The sequence below is a fragment of the Macrobrachium rosenbergii genome, chromosome 41 (genome assembly GCF_040412425.1).
Source record: "Macrobrachium rosenbergii isolate ZJJX-2024 chromosome 41, ASM4041242v1, whole genome shotgun sequence".
Classification (NCBI taxonomy): Eukaryota; Metazoa; Arthropoda; class Malacostraca; order Decapoda; family Palaemonidae; genus Macrobrachium; species Macrobrachium rosenbergii.
In genome coordinates this window covers 70299427-70311926 of record NC_089781.1, presented here as the reverse complement: position 1 = coordinate 70311926, position 12500 = coordinate 70299427, and the positions used below count along the sequence as shown (strand labels likewise).

General features: G+C 35.0%; 1 pseudogene; it reads left to right on the top strand.

The window, feature by feature from the left end:
* Positions 1 to 6771: 6771 nt before the first annotated feature.
* On the top strand, positions 6772 to 8756 carry LOC136827214 (piggyBac transposable element-derived protein 4-like; annotated as a pseudogene).
* Positions 8757 to 12500: the final 3744 nt, after the last annotated feature.

Here is a 12500-nt window from a genome sequence, read left to right as displayed (position 1 = left end):
GTGGCCGACTGGTTAGTGTGTCACTGTAGTCCTGATTCCTCGTCCGTCGCTGGTTCGACCCCATGGGACGGTGGACTTATTATCAACTAAAAATTCTTCGGTAACATAAATGAAAATATATTACTTCCGAGGTAGAGTGAATTGGATATTAAAGGACGTTTGTAGTTTTCTGATTATATATATATATATATATATATATATATATATATATATATATATATATATATATATATATATATAAAACTGAGTAGCTGAAACTTCACGCATAGATAACACGCACATACATGCATTTGTTCCAAAAAATTTACAAAATTTACAAAACTATACCTACTTTGTGATGAATATTCACAGCAATGAACACTGAATTTACTAATATTGTCAAACTATTTGCAACTTGCTTCCAGAACTATCATAGAAAAACTTACCTTTTCAGTTAGTATTGTGTAAAAGGAATTTTAAATGACTGATTGATATTATAATCACTATACATTACTTAAAAATGTCAAACACATTGCTCATTTTCCACTCATTAAAAAGAACACTTACCTCATATCTTGTTTTTATTATAAACAAGAAATTGTGCAAATTAGGCTTCAAACAGCTTCCTGTTATATTTTTATAACCTTATGTATAGGATCACTCGATAAGTCACACACACACAGACACAGAGAGAGAGAGAGAGAGAGAGAGAGAGAGAGAGAGAGAGAGAGAGAGAGAGAGAGAGAGAGACTCGCTGTAAGGAAGACGCCAAGGGTTAACAAAATGGGTCGCAATGTAGGTGCAGAATGGTCAGTATTTACTGATTATATAATACTGGATAGGGATAATGAAAAGAACTTGAAATTTCTAGGCGCTGTTTGCAGAAGAAAAACGTTTAAAGTAAAATCTGTAGGAGAGCAATGTTTCGATGGTAAATTAAAATCATGAACATTGAGAGATGAATCTTAATTTGCATGGCGGAAGAAAGGAAGATGTTAATTAGTACAGATATTTAGGAGAATAAGTAGTGGAAGATGGTCAATAACAAAAGAGAAGAGTTAAAGTATAGTTCATGCTACTGTAGGTAATAACAATGATGTTTGTGAAAGATCCAGAGACGGAATGCCTGCCTGTCGAAGAAGAGAGAGGAATGACCGTTATAGAAGTGAACTGTGGATTTTTTTATTCCTTTTTTTTTTTATGGTTAAAATAATTATCCGCCTCCGTTGTTCAAAACAGAATTCAATTAGAAGCTAAGTTTTTATTTCTTGTAATTGGGAACATAGCTTTAGATAATGAAATGAAAATCACTAAACCTGCTGAAACGATTTTGCACGTCATATGGGATATAAGAAACTTAAGAAAGTTTGTGATGATACCTAGGTCTGGTAAAATTGGTATAACAGATGTAATTATGGATCAGAGAGTATAGAGATGATTCAGGCAGTTGGCAAAATATGTGTATGATTCTGATATGTTAGGAGTAGGATGGAAAGACGTGAAAAACAGTGTATACATTATGCGACACAGCTAGTTTCAAAGGAAGGGTATTAATTACTGTTTCCGGTATGCTTCCCATGCTTGCTTCTCTTGGTATTCCCTATCTTGTAAGCACCTACAGTACATAATGCCACGTAGAGTATTTCCCTTTACTATCAATCTACAGATGAAATAAGGGACGAATTTACTGTTATCATAACTTATTTAAATTACATGATTTGCTTTTGGGATAAGAAAAGAACTTTGACCAATTTATTTTACCGAGCTGGGTTTATTACACTGCAAATTCTGGAATTAAGTCAGTCAATGATAGTTGATTATGCCATTATAATTACAGATAAACCCATTATAAACCATGAGAGCATTAACACAATGCAAGTAAGTTAATCATTCGTACGTAAAGAGAGAGAGAGAGAGAGAGAGAGAGAGAGAGAGAGAGAGAGAGAGAGAGAGAGAGAGAGAGAGAGAGAGAGAGAGAAATACAATATTATGTATTCTAACGTTTCAGACACAATGATAGTAATGGAATAAAAAATATGCGATGCATCCCGTTAATTTTGAATGGGCTGATTCATTTCTGAACAGTTCCATGCATGTTTCTACTTTTTTGTAAATTGTGTGATCTCAAGATATGAAAGGATGTTTGTTTCTTCCAGTGTTTTAAAATTTATAACAATCAGTGCTGAGAGAGAGAGGGAGATATATAAAGAGTGGGAGAGAGACAGGAAATAAGATATGCAGAATATGGTGAATTTTTAAAAGAAATCGATGATAAAGGGTATTCGATGAAAGACAGAGGCAAAACAGCGATAAAAATGCAAACTTGTGTAAAAATGAAGGGTAATATTTTGGCCTAAAATACAATGGATTAATTTCCTTTTCGTCCTGATAAAATACAGCAGAATTAAGGTTGACTTCGTACAATTAGAATAAGTCTTTAAAAGGGCTGGTCATGCGTACAAATTCTTAGGCGCAAGCATTTACATTTTACTACCAAATAATCAGCTTGAGAATGTATACAAACAACTGTCAGATGGAGAACCTTAAGTTATTTAACCATACCTCGTATCTCACCTTACAGAAATCATGTATGATAATCAGGCCCCTATGTACAAAAACATTCGTATTTTCATATCATTATTGTGAAAAAGATTCATTTGCATAATCAAAAATCTTTCAAGACGTTTGTGATCGTCGGCGGAATCATTTGCAATGTAATCTAACCACATTTTCGCCTCACGTTCCGAAATTTTGCCGGTAACAAAATTATTCCTGTAGGAAATTATTAATTTTTCTCCAGTTTAGAATCCTCTTCAATGGTTCATTTATGTCGATACATTTGTGAGAATCTTGCTTTAATGGACACAGCCAATCATGCATGCATTCGAACCTGGGCGACTGTGTAAAGATTTCCCCAGACTTTTTAGTTTTCTGTAAAAGAAAACTACTGAGATGGCTATTTGTTTGTCCGTCCGCACTTTTTCTGTCCGCCCTCAGATCTTATATAACTACTGAGAGTAGAGGACTGCAAATTACTATGTTGATCATCAACCCTCCAATCATCAAACATACCAAATTACAGCCATCTAGCCTCAGTAGTTTCTATTTTATTTAAGGATAAAGTTAGCCATGATCGTGCGTCTGGCACCACTAAGGGTGCCATCAACAAGGCCACAATCAGGCCGTGGCTGAATATTTCAATCGCCGCGGCTGAGAGTTTCATGGGCCGTGGATGAGAGTTTCATACAGCATCATGCGCTGTACAGAAAACTCGTTTGTTCTCGGCACATTTTTTACTTGTTTATGTTTGCTGCGATGCCTTGGCCAACTATAACAGGCTTTACGATATAGTGGTTAGTAAAAGAGCGGGCTGTTGTTGTTTCATTTCGACGGCTGTCATTAGATGTCACTGCGAATTGCGTAACGATGTCTAATAGCTGGACTAGTAATTTCCGTTGTCTACATCTTAAGTTCTACATCTGACTGTCTTCATAAGGCCTATTACATCTAAAAAGTACATATCACGTATGTGTGAAATGAATGAATATTTTTTATTAAAAATTTATTGTCTACTTCAATGACTTTATTCAGTGCTAAGGCAGATTCCCAAGAAGAAAGCATTATAACATAACATGTTCTAATTAATTTGTTTCCGTATATATATGCATATATATATATATATATATATATATATATATATATATATATATATATATATATATGATTGTAATAACCACAACGCTCTCTTCACTGCAAAGCCTTGGATAAAAAAAAGCGTGAAAAATTCAAAAATTTGATTGTGGTTACTACAACTACAAACGTATCTGGTAAAAATTAACAGTAGATTATTTCCTCCTACAACGCACTTTGCTAATTCAACATAATAAACGTACCGAAATGCTACGACTATGCCCTCAAATTAGCTGGTCTTCAATGATAGAAGAAATAAATGACAAGATTAAACTTAGAGGATCTGGTTCAGTCTAGAGGAAATGAAAAACTTTATCACACCAACGATTGTCTCAATACGATTTATTTTCGAATTCCGTGCTGTTCAGCGCAGTTCATAACGTGAGAAATTTTTATATTGCTACCTATCAGGGAAAACATATCACTAATGGACTTACATTCTAAGAAAAATAACCAATATAACGGAAGGAGCGAAAACCATTAAGCAATGGAGAGTGAGAAAAATAATATTATCATTCGGCTCCGTAGCAATAAACGAAATTTGATACAGTACCGTGATTACATGACAGTGCAAATTAGTTCTATTAATAATTTAAGGGTTTAGTGGTCGTATTCAGAAGTGGTTATATGAAAAGGAATCATTTCTATTTTTTTCAACCTTGCGTCACTGGTTTCTATGCACGTACTCCGAAGATAGTTGAGACGGAACGTCTAGTATCTGAGCTTTTTGTTTATTTTAAGAAAATACCGAACATGTACAGTTTGTGACACCTTTCTGTACTTCAGACTGTGTCTCACAATTCAGAAAATACAACGCTTTGTTTCCGATCATACAAAACAAGGCAATCTTTTTATTTTCTCTTTCATTTTATGTGAGAAATTCATCGAATCTAAATCAGCAATGTCTTACTTAATTATTTATTATTATTATTATTATTATTATTATTATTATTATTAATTATTATTATTATGATGGCTGTATTATGCGAATTTATCTTATCGCATAATACAGCCATCCTTTTTAATAAGACCTGTTTAAAAGAGGGTCTACTCCCTTCATATTATTTTTATTATTATTATTAAGTAGATGAAACCTATTCATATGGAACAAACCAACAGGGGTCATTGACTTGAAATTCAAGCTTCCAACAAAATATGGTGTTCATTAGGAAGAAACAAGAGAAAGTAACGGAAAAAAGGAGTAAATAAAGGAGTAGAATAGATTGGAAACTGTCAAAATATAGTTTTTTTTTTTATTGTTTCTTCCTGTTTAATAACTTAGTATAAAAATGAGATCACCAAATTCCAACTGCGAGGAATGACAAGTGGTTATTAGACTTCCTTAATCGAAAATTTCGATTAAGACCATCTAATAACGACTTGTCACGCAAATTCAGATCAAGTTTTAGGTCCGACCATATTTCGATTCGACGTATGGTATCCACACAATTTTAGATCAAGTTTTGGGGATCTAAACTGTGTGGATACCATAAGAGAAGGGCAAGGTGCTTAGAACGTTATAAAGAAAATTATTGTAAAAAATTGAAAAGGTAAAACTTTCTTTAGCTCCCAACTCTAAATAAATAAAGATTATAGACAAAAACCATGGGAAGTCGGATATACGGGAAACTATTCCTGCTGCTGAGTGGTGCGCGTCACCTATGGCCTGAGCAAGGGTTTTGGACCACAAAGTCTAAGTTCTAGAGGAAAGTGAAAACGTGTTTCTAAGTGTAATTAAGAAGAGAAGTATCATACGAGGAATCTGAAAAGAACACATAATTTAAAAATAATCAGACGAGGAAAATCTTAATCGGGTGAGGAACTGCAACACCAAAACAAACCTCTATATTCTCTTCTCTCTTTACTCAGTTTCTGTGTAACAACGTTAAGAACATTTCGGATTACTGTCCATTTTCAGGTTCTGCAAAAGTTAAAAACCAGGACATTTATACCCAGAAAACAGAAAATAATTGTAATCAACACACTGAAAATTATAAAAAAGAATTTAAATTTAAATCTAAATCAATTTTAATTACAATTAGTTATCCATATGGACGCTATCTATATTAAAGCTTTGTTTTAAAATCTGAAATTAAAATTAACACTGAGCTAGCCGAGACAATGTTCTCTTATGGAAGACTGGGATGGCTAACCTAGAGGTAAAAGGGTCCTTGAACTTACGCCTCTGTGTTCAAAAACTATGCTAGACGACATTTTCGCTGAACTACCCACAGATTCCCAACTCCATTTCAAATACACAAATTTGTATACAATCATTGAACCCAGTATATAAGCCAGATCGCCAATTTTAAAATTCGAATCTTGACATCTTTAAAGTATGTTTTAGTCATCCGTTTTATTTTTCTTTCTATTAAATTACTGAGTTTACGATTTTAGTTGATACATGAGGAAATCTGAACTTCATACTTGATCTTTTGGTAATATCTTTTCTAAAGTAATAGTAATTCAGATTTTTACCATTACCAAATTGTATAAAGTTCTGGTTATCTCATTATTGTTATTCTAGTGGGAAACATTTACTCTCTTCTTTATAGCCATCGCATTAACAACTAATTATGTACAGGTACAATACTGATAAAAGAAACCCATTACACTGAGATTTTTTATAAGTTTTGCAGATACCAAAGGTTATAAATTAGTAATTAATTAGTGACTGTAATGGGGCAATGCTTCTTTTAACTGTTAGGCACCGTTACCAAACTACGGTTACCAGGGTGGAATTCTCCCGGTGTTTTCGAGATGGTTTTGTAACTCATACGCTTGGCAGCGTGGCTCTGGCTTGACACGCCCAGTAGCTTCAGTGTTTAGCTTGACTTGATTAAGGGTGGGTGTGTGGTCCAGCTGTCTCCGTTAGTTTTTGCTCCCTGGCCCATTTCGGAAGAATTTCTCCCACAGTTACCATTTACGTGTGTTGTGTGTTGTTTCGTATTTGTTATAATTTGTGAACCCTTATTCAAATATTTTTTTCTTTTTCAGCTGTTTTTCGGATAAGATATATTGAATATAAGTGAGCCATGGCAAAACGAAAATATATATATATATATATATATATATATATATATATATATATATATATATATATATACAGATGATGAACTTGAGAAACTAATAAACACAACTGGTGCCTTATCAGAAAGTTTCTGAAAGTGAATCTGAGGGTGAAATTGATGAACTTGAAGCTGACATATTGTATAACAGTGATAGCAATGTAGAATATACTCCTATACCGGGTGAAGACAGCAGTGATGATGATGATGGGGAGGAGGTATCGGGGAGAAAGATGAAAAAACAGAAAAGAAGGGTGGTAGTAACATCCACACCAGCCAAGCGCTGAGCTCTCCTCGACTTCACTGCCCCATCAACTTCTGATGCAGGCCGTGCCACATCCCCATCTCCAACTGCTTCTAACTCTGATGGGGGTCGTGCCACCTCCCCAGTTCCTACCGCTTCGACCTCTGATGCCAGCCGTGCCCCAGCCTCTGCTGCCACTTGCGGAAGAAGACTTCGCCGCCACCAGTGTGAAACGCCTTCCATCATCACATTCAATTCCCGCACAATTGCCAGTGGGAGTCAGTTTAGGTGGAGTTGCCGGCCACAGTCCCAAGCAAGCACTCGGACACCAAGCAGGAACATAATGTATAGCTTCACCCCAGGTCCAAGTCCATGGGAGGCAAGGGATGCTGCATCACCTGAAGAGGTATTCAGATTGTTCCTCAATGATGACATTGAGGTACTGGCCTCCATGAATACACGACAGACAGCAACTTATGCGCACACCGAGCCAAAAGAAGTAAGAGCACTGCTGGGTGTCTAGTTATCAGTAGCGAGAAGAATGATGGGCACATCCCCACTGATGAAATGTTGAGCTTGGATGTAGGATGTTCTTTATATCAAGTGGCTATGTCTGAGGCGCATTTCAAATTCCTTATCTGCTGTCTAAGATTTGACGACCTTGAAACACGGGAGGCTCAGCAGAAAGATGACAAGTTTGCGGCTGTGAGGGAAGTATGGGACATCTTCTTTGGGAACTGCAGCTGACTTTATGTCCCCCACGAGAACCTCACACTTGACGAGCAGTTATTGGGTTTGAGAGGTCGGTGCCCATTTAGGATGCATATCCCCAGTAAGCCGGCAAAGTATGGCATCAAGCTTGTCCTAATCAATGACAGCAAGACCAAGTACATACTCAGTGGCATCCCCTACTTGGGTAAGCAGAAGGCTGTGGACAGGGGAAACCTTCAGCTTGGCCATCACTATACCAAAGAGCTGATGAGGCCTTACCATGGGTCAAAGAGGAATGTGACAACCGATAACTGGTTCACCTCTGTTCCCCTGGTATCTGACCTTCTGAATAACCATGGCCTGACCTTTGTCGGCACAATATGTGCCAACAAAAAAGAAATACCTAACGAAATGAAGGACAAACAGACACGAGAGCCAGGAACAAGTGCCTTCTTGTATACCAAGGAAATGACGCTGGTGTCATATATGGCCGACACTTCAAGTACCAAGAAACTGGTGCTGCTGTTGTCATCTCAGCACACTCAGCCCACCATTGTCACAACTGGCAAGCCGGAGATTATCGAGTTTTATAACTCCACTAAAGGAGGGAACAACACCTTCGATCAGATGTGTTCCGTCACCTCCTGCTCCAGCAAGACCAAACGTTGGCCACTCTGCATCATGTATGGACTCGTGAATGCTGCCACTGTCAATTACTACATCATATACAGGAAGAATTTGCAGAAGAAAAGGGGACAAATCATGGAACACAAGAAGTTTCTGATACAACTGGGTAAGGCATTCATCACTCCCTGGGCACAAACACAGCTGCGTTTACCTCTGCCCCGCCCCTTGCAAATGCTGATCACCACCGTGTGCGATATACCATCACTGGGCAATGCTGTACACTTGCCAGGGACATCATTCTCAAACAGCAATTGTGCTTTGGTGTGCTGTGTTGAGTGCCCCAGCAAGAGTGATAGGAAAACGCGGCACAGATGCAACGAATGAGCCAAGGTGAAGTGCCTCGCCACCTGTACCCTGTCTGTGGTGACTGCATGTAGCTGGTGAGTGTTTTATATATATATATATATATATATATATATATATATATATATATATATATATATATATATATATATATATATATATATATATATATATATATATATATATATATTATATATATATGTTATATTACATATAAATATATATATAAATAAAAATGTTATAAATATATGTTATAAAATATAAATTACTTATGAAAAATATTGTTTATTTGCCAACTAAAAAAAATATGCTTTTTTCTGTCTCCCATACAGTTTGTGGCGGAGATAGAGGGATGGGACTTGGCCAGGGCATGCTCCCATCACCCAAGACTACACAAGCAGGAGAATAAGAAGATCAGATTACTATTATTTTTTTTATTTATTTTTTTTTTTGCTAATTAATTATGAAGTTTTTTGAAAAAATTCACTTTTTCGTTCCTTTTTTTTGTCAGGGTTTTGTAAGGTACTTCTTAAACTGCAATTTTAATTTAAAATAGCATAAATGAAAGGTGAAGAGTTGTATTTTCATTGTGTATTTTCAAAATAAATTTTTTTATGTTCATAAGTATTTTTTTTTTTCATTTTTAAATTTGGGTAAAATTCTCCTGGGTTAACCTTCCACGCTAGCAAAATAGAGGGTAACCATTCTAGGGTTAAAAAAGAAATTTTTCTGTAATTATTGTTGTAAATTTCAAATTTGTGTATTAATTTTTGTTGATTTCCTAAAAGCGAAGGACAGTTAGCACAAGGCTTCTCCAGCCTTTACCACACATCATTACATTTGTGGTTTTTTTTGGCTTGTCAATATATTACCTAAAGCTTTTTGCTCTTGATAAAGGGGTATTTAGGTTGTACGAATCTCAGTAAGACATTATAATTTCCTCTGTAGTGTTCTTCACATAGTACATTTATGGTCTTGCTTTTTTTTTGTAAAATCTTAAGTGAATAGTACTAAGTTTATCATTTTTTTCATGCACATCCTCCTCGAACATCAGCCTCTTTGGGTCACATGGTAGTAAATGAAGTGGCTACGGATAACAAGATTCTCCATCAAGGAAACCCACATTTACTTTCCTGTAAACTTATATCAGTGAAAGGAAGAAGAGTTATGTCTTTAATTTATACTATCACAAATTTCATCCAATCCATCTCTAATCGTCTTAGGGAATATTTTCGTAACAAGATGTATAAATTTAAGGTATCCTTGAATGCATTGCATTTTTTCTCTCAGTCATTGTTTCAACTTGGTCAACATGTTACTTGAATGGGATTTGCAGCGTGATCTTAGCGTGTATTTAAATAGCTTTGTTCATTATAAAATAATGTTGAAACATTTCTTTTCGTTCTACATACTAACCAAACTGATTGGGTACATGCATGGTCAAAATAATTTACGCCAAGGACATGATATCTGCATAAGTATTGCAAAACGAGTAGAAGCCGATGAGAAATGCTACAGTCTTAGTTTGTGTTTCATCAAGTTTAAAAAAAAAACATAATGAGAATATACATAAAAAACACAAAGTTCTGATTAGTTACAGAACAGATTTTCCACTCATAATACTCTCTCTCTCTCTCTCTCTCTCTCTCTCTCTCTCTCTCTTAATGTTTGTAACTTTGAACCGTCAGAGGCTTCAACTTCAGTATTGGTTCATACTACGACAAAACATTTTCGTCGGAATTTTGAGACTCAGAGATTGCAATTATTCCCTCAAATCCCTTAACAAATCTAATTTACTCTCCTGAAAAATGATTTTGTGTTCAACTTTAGTGATTAAGTCCTGAATGGCAATTCTGGTAACTTTTAAAGCGCGGGATATGAGATTCTCAATGAATCTCAAAAAGGCATATTAATCTAAGTAAGTACAGATGATGATTTAGTCAAAATTGCACATACATTTTTAAATGTTGGATATTTGTCTGTAGCAAAACAGAAAGTTTTTTATTATATATATATGTGTGTATGTATGTATGTATATATTTATATATACATATATATAAATAAATATATATATATATATATATATATATATATATATATACATACATACATACAAAAATCTAAATTTATAAGGTAATGTTTAGGAGTATTTTGATTTACGGGCATGAGTCATGGTACAGTATGTGACTTCGGATAATAAATTCTTAGCATTTGAAAATAAGGGGCTCAGATGAATATAAGGAATTAATTGGAAGGATAAGATATCAAATAGCAGAATCAGGGAAATAACGGGGGTGCAGTCGGTCGATGAGTATATTAGGTTCTCAAGCTGGAAGTAACTAGGCTAGCGCCTTGATTCATCAGCATTTGTAGACACCCACGATAAGAAACCATCCCTGCAAGAACTACTCCTGAACACCAAAATCGTACACAGGGAATACAATTACAACCGTTTATTGATAGCAGAAGCAGTCAGCATCGCCATACAACGCCCCAGCCTTAACATCGAACGCGAGGCAGAAAGATCCTTGCCCTCATTGTAAGAGACAGCAACTTCAACCACGAGGGACAAGACCGCGAACACGTGGATAAGAACACATAATAAATATATAGAAATTGAACATATGTGTAATTAGTATATATTCATGCATAATCTGTACATAACTTTTCATTGTACAGCACTTAATTTTTGTCAATATTTCACAGCAATCTCTTGTAAATACTTAAATTCAAGTCTTTAGATACCTGTACTACCTTTCCGTCCTCATGATGGCACAAAACGCATGCGTTTCCACTTTTGTATTTGTACGCTTGATAACGTCGATACGTACAGGTTTATGAAACAGCTGCGCGTGTATAATTACTGAAGTAAATGGAAGAACCCCATTACCTGAACGTCTCTATCAGTAACCTAAACAATGAAGTGAAGAAAATAGTAAGAAAATATGAAGCAATAACAAAAAGCTGATTAACAGCGAGAAAGCCATTCTATTTAGTGAATGTTGTGAAAATTGTTAAAATTGTGCCCTAAAATGTATACATACGAGTATATATATATGTATATGTATATAATTGGAATATATATATTGATTGAGCCATCTCTTGATGGCTCAATATAACTATATATATGTGAGCCATCTCTTGATGGCTCAATGGTTTACGCTAACTATCGCTGATATATATTCCATATTTATATATATATATATATAACGGAGATATATATTTCGATATTATTTGTATATGATTGTATATAAAATCATATATAAAAAATTTCATATATATAATATACATATACACACACACTCTCTCTCTCTCTCTCTCTCTCTCTCTCTCTCTCTCTCTCTCTCTCTCTCTCTCACACACACACACACATATTAATCTTAATCTTTAATGATATATCTTTCGGCTGATTTTTTCATTTTAAATTCCTTCGAATACTTACTCTGATTTTGTGTGTGTGTGTGTGTACTGTTTGTATTGTTTCCACCACCATTTCCCCTTAGTATCTAATACGCTTTCCATGATTAAGTAGGAAGAGTAATATGAGTCATACACTGAATAGTGTTGATTCATTTTTAACTTCCTGTAAAGTAACTGGAAGTAAAAATGTTTTTTACACCCCATTTAAATCGAGCACAGTAACAATGTGTGTCATTTTCTAGTGCATGAAAAGTGCCCTTAGCGTCTCAGTGAAGTGCAACTGACTAATGCGGAGATTATGTACATAACTTCTATCTATGTATTATATAGACATATAAATATATATATTTTGATATATATTATATATAAATAATATATATATTGTATTTTATTTGAAT